A 5,682-nucleotide genomic window follows, 5' to 3' on the forward strand; every position below is an offset into this window, starting at 1 on the left:
TCCCCCACGGCCCTGATCTTTGTGTTAACACCTACCTGTGCTTTCTTCGCTGGTTTTGGAAAATAGGCGGCCATTATACCTGGCTTCTCTTCTCCAGCCATTTCCCTGATTCCTCAGCCATTCTCACTGTGGGTAAGCGGCCCTCCGATGCTGCCCTCATTCAAGACAGCCAACAATCGCCTTGGAGTGCTCCACAGCATAGCGGCCATCTTGCTAACAGTGACCACAAAGGCAACAATAACAACAATGGTTATGGTGATTTCCTGAGCTTCTAACGGTTTCCCATCTCACTCAAAGGAAAACCCAAAACCCAGTGGCTACAGAGTCATGTGTGATGGGCTTTCTTTTCCTTCTGATCCTATCTAGTCTTCTCTTTCCTGGCCTCAGCAGTGAAACATAAGGTGAAACAGGGGAGAGAGAAATAAGGAAGACACACAGAAGACAGCTAACGTATCATACTTAGCGTTTCTGAGACGTAAAATGTAAAAATGGGAGAAAGATTATTCACACGTGTATTAGAAAAAATTTCCTAAAATAAATGTGCAGACTGAATGGGCAAAGTGTCCCATCCCACACCCCAATGCCCACAAAGCCTGCGAGATAATCCGCACCAAGATACAGTTCCCGAAATTTCATGCTAAGGAAAGGAGCTTGGACACGTTCAGGTAGAAAAAGCAATTAAGTATAAGAGTGGACAAAGCCAGGCAAACTCTTGATTTTTCTCCAGCCGTTTTCATTGCTAGAAACAATGGCAATGACATTTTGAAGGAAGGAAGTAGGGCCCAAACATGTCAATTCCAGCCAAGTTGACTTTCAGATATGAAGGCAACAGGCAGACATTTGCAGCCAAACAAGAAATTAGGAACCAGAGTGTCCATGAGCTTTCTGTGGGGAAAGAAAATGAGAACAAGAGAAAATCCGGCTGATGGGAGTTCCTGTCATCCAAGTGATAAATCCAGACACAGGACGCTGAGCTGGAACAGCATCTAGGAACAGACTGATGATGAACATGGAGTCCATTTAAATGTCAAAGTCATTCAAAACACAGGCACGAATGATGGTTCTGAAACAATGCAAGTTGTATCAAACTTACTGTTGAAAACGTCAGTACTAACAAGTGTAATCGTCGGATGGTAGAAATGGAGGAAGATGAAGGACATATGTAAGGACACAGACTTTCTTTTCATCATTATTCATTTATTCGACAAACACTAGTTGAGCACTTACTATGGTCAGATCCTGGTCTAGTTTCTAGAGAAAACGCGGAAAAAGTCAAAATTCCTGTCCTTGTGCCCCTGACGTTATGTTGACCACTGAAACACTAATTCTGACTCCTTGCTGAGTTTGGGATCTTGGGTCTTGTTCCAGATCCCATGAGGAGTTTCAGAACCCACAAGGCTTGTTCATGCTTTTAACTGTCCTCTCTGCCTGGGAGGCTTCTTCTCTTTTGCTTTGTTGACACCTACTCAACTTTACTCAGTTTAAGCGTTGCCTCTTGCAGGAAGTCTTCCTTGATCTCTCACTCTGGCTGGATTAGGCATCCTTCTAATGTGCCTCCTTCAGTCACAACTCCTTCCATTTGAGAACTTCTCAAAGCTGAGCTATTCAAGGCAGAGACTATGTGTTTTAGGTCTTTGCATTTTGAGCATGGTGCCAGGGCAAGAAAATAGGTATTAAGTAAGTTACATAGATAGATGGATGGATAAATAATTGGATGGATGAAAGAATGAATGGATGGATGGATGGATGGGCAGATGGATGGATGGATGGAAGGATGGATGGACGGATGGACAGATGGATGGACAGATGGATGGATAGATGGATGGATGGGCAGATGGATGGATGGATGGATGGACGGACAGATATATGGACAGATGGATGGATAGATGGATGGATGGACAGATGGATGGATGGATGGATGGATGGATGGATGGATTGGCAGATGGATGGATAGATGGATGGATGGGCAGATGGATGGATGGAAGGATGGACAGATGTATGGACAGATGGATGGATAGATGGATGGACAGATGGATGGATAGATGGATGGATGGACAGATGGATGGATGGATGGATGGATGGATGGATGGATAGATGGATGGACAGATCATGGATGGATGGATGGATGGATGGATGGATGAATAGATGGATGGATGGGCAGATGGATGGATGGATGGACGGACAGACGGATGGATGGACAAATGGATGGGTGGATGGATGGATGGATGGATGGACTGAAGAGTGAATAGTTAGTTGAATGTATGGATAAGTGAATAGATGGAAGGATGGTGGTGTGAAGCTGGTCCCCTTGTGTGCTATCACCCACTCCCTGTCCACACCCCATCTTATTATTGCAAACTAGAAGCCTAACCATATCCCATGCTCTTAATCTGTCATCTTCTCTCCATGGCCTACTCAATAAAGTCCAAGCTTTTCACTGTGACGTGTATGTCCTCTGTGATTGAGGGTCTTTCTTCTTCTCTAGGCTCCTGTCTCAGAGATGCTTCAGCCTCTGACCCAACCGAGATTAGATCTAAGTGTCTACGTGCTCTAAGTGGAATTAGAGCAAACCCCTTGACGTGGCCTCCTCTTCGCTTTATGCTTTTGCTTGTCCTGCTTCCTCTACGTGAGATTTCTTTCTCCCCCAGATATATTCCTCCTCATCGGGTCCTCCATTCTCTGTATAACGTTAGATCTTTACCCCTTAAACTCTTTGGTTTGGTTATTGGTTTACTTACTTGCTACCGGCACCAGCCTGTGAGTTCCTTGAGAAAATAGTCCTAAATCTTATTCAGAGCGGAAGAAGATTCAACACCTGACAAAGAACAGGTACTCAAGAAATATGCGGGAAAATAAAATCGTGTGATGGGCAGAATGATGACCCCTAAAGATGTCCATATCTTAATCCCCGCAGCCTATGAGTATGTGACTTTACCTGGCAAAAGGGACTTTGCAGATGCAATTAAGGACGTTAAGATAAAGAGATTATCCTGGATTATCTGGGTGGGACCAACGTAATTACAAGGGTCCTTAAAACATGGAAGAGGGAGGCCCCGGAGTCAGAAACGTGATGATGGTAGCAGAGGTCAGAGTGCTGTGGTTCCTGGCTCTGAAGGGGGAGGAGAAGCCGCCAGCAGCCTCTGGAAGGAATGTAGCCTTGCCAACACCTTGGTTTTAGTCCATCGAGTCCCATTTAGGACTTTTGACCCCCAGGACTGTAAAATCCTAAGCGTTAAGGCGCTAACCTCCTGGTCGTTTGTTACAGCGGGAAAAGGGCACCAATGTAAGAGTAACAGCTGCCGCTTTGCTCCCCCTCTGTCTCCGCTGTGCCTGACACACCGAGTCTGTTGACTCATTTAGCGCCAAAGGTCTGAGAGGAGTGTGAAGTGACTGTCACGTGGGTAGTAAGTGGCGGGGGGGGGGATTGCAACCCCCGGCAGTCTGGCTCCAGAGCCCCAGCCCGTAGCTGCTCCCCTGGATGAAAGGGCACAAGGGACCTTCATCTCTGTGACCCAGAGATGCCCTGATCGACCGTTCCAGGGTTAGTTCTCAGGGACAATCTAAAATAATCCTAGTTCCTTCCTAATCCAGACCCCAGAGGCAGGAAACTCTTTCCTGTCCTTCACTTTACGTCTTCTTCTTCTTTTTTTTTAATGTTTTGTTTTATTTTTGAGCGGGGGAGGGACAGAGAGAGAGAGGGAGACACAGACTCTGAAGCAGGCTCCAGGCTCCGAGCTGTCAGCACAGAGCCCGACGTGGGACTCGAGCCCACAAACTGGGAGATCAGGACCTGAGCTGAAGTCGGACGCTTAACCAACTGAGCCCCCCAGGCGCCCCCAGTCCTTCACTTCTTAGCTTCTCTTTCCCTTCTTCCCAAGGAGGAAGCTGGCTGCCTGTCCGTGCTGGGAGCCAAGTGAGCCGGGAGATAGGCTGGGCTCGCCAGGTGCGCGGTGGCTTTTCCCAGAAGTCTTCCCGCTGTGCCAGGAGAAGTCCTGGAATCCTGGCTACCCAGTGTGCCAGGAGAAACGATGGTTCTGCTCCTCTGATCAGCCTCCGTGAGGGCGGGCAGCCCACGGGCCTCGGGGCAGGAGGACCGTCCAGGAGCCCAAGCCGATACCCTCTCCCGAGCCTGTGCTGGAGACCTGCGTCCTCGGCTCCCGGGAGGAAGTGTGAAGGGCTCACGAATAGGTGGAAAATGTGGTCCCCCCCCACCAGCCACCAGTAAAACACACATCAGTTACCCACCAAATCCGTGAAGTTAAAAACGCCAGTACTTATGCTCTGGAACCAATTTTCTAGAAACGAAATTAGTATTGATTTATTATATATTATTTTTTATGTATTTATTATGGAATACTTATATTCTACTTTGAAAACTTCGTGCTCTCTGACCTGCTCAATCCACGTCTAGGGAGTCATGATAAAAAGGGAAAGCAAAACCAAGATTGGGATCTGGATAACAATTTAGGGAGAAGAAACATCATAGCAGGGGGGTTGATAAGAATAAACAAAGGAACGTGGGGCGCCCACATGGCTCAGCTGCTTAAGCATCCAACCCTTGACTTCGGCTCAGGTCATGATCTCACGGTCCGTGTTGGCCTCTGTGCTGCACGGAACCTGCTTGGAATTCTCTCTCTCCTTCTCCATCTCGCCCCCTCCACCCCCCGCCTCCCTGCTTGCACTCTCACTCTCTCTCTCTCTCAAAATAAATAAATAAACTTTAAAAAAAAAGAATAAACAAAGGAACAATAGAAATGTCAAAAACTTTTTTTAAAACAAGAATAAACAAAGGAACAATAGAAACGTCAAAACTTAGGGGATCAGTTACATAAATCTTGGCCATCTCGTGACGGTATGCTAAATAATGACGATCTTTATAGGATTTTAATAAGCATGAGAATTTCTTCTGATTGAGGATTATGTGGAGATAAAATACAATGAGGGTACACATGCCTGCACATTTAAATATTTTTTAATGTTTATTTATTCTTGAGAGAGAGAGAGAGAGAAAGCATGAGCATTGGAGGGGCAGACAGAGAGGGAGACCATGAATCCGAAGCGGGCTCCAGGCTCCGAGCTGTCAGCACAGAGCCCGACGCGGGGCTCGAACCCACAAACCTCGAGGTCGTGACCCGAGCCGAAGTCGGACGCCCGACCGACTGAGCCACCCAGGTGCCTCCCCTGACACATATTTTTAAAAGACTGCACCGGACTGACAAGCGTGGTTATGTCTACAGCTGGGTTATGGTTTTTCTTTTCTTTCTTCAAAATATCTGTCTTTTCCAAGTTATGCTACTTTTAAATCAGAGAAAACGGGCGTTATTTACTTAACCCACATCAGAGACGCACCGTCTCGTTCCTTCACGACACCCACCAAATGCTGACTCTGCGGTGAGCACGGTCAAGTCAGGAGCCAGCCAGATGGGAAGTCTTGGTGCAAACCCCTTCGGGGAGCCCTCGGGGTTTTGGAACAGGCACAGCGGCAGGCCTGAGGACACAGAACCTTCCGTGAATATCTTCTCTGATAAAAAGAAACAGGTCTGCCCCCAGGCTCTGCCAACAGCGGCCCATTAAGCAGCCGGCCCTGGAGTGCCTCAGCTGACCTCCCCTTGGAATGGGCCTCAGACGCGCCTTCCCGGGAAGGACTCCGGGCCTCCCAGGTGGGCGTTTCTATTTTTGGAA

This window comes from Panthera leo, chromosome F2 (assembly GCF_018350215.1).
Source record: "Panthera leo isolate Ple1 chromosome F2, P.leo_Ple1_pat1.1, whole genome shotgun sequence".
In the NCBI taxonomy this organism is placed as follows: domain Eukaryota; kingdom Metazoa; phylum Chordata; class Mammalia; order Carnivora; family Felidae; genus Panthera; species Panthera leo.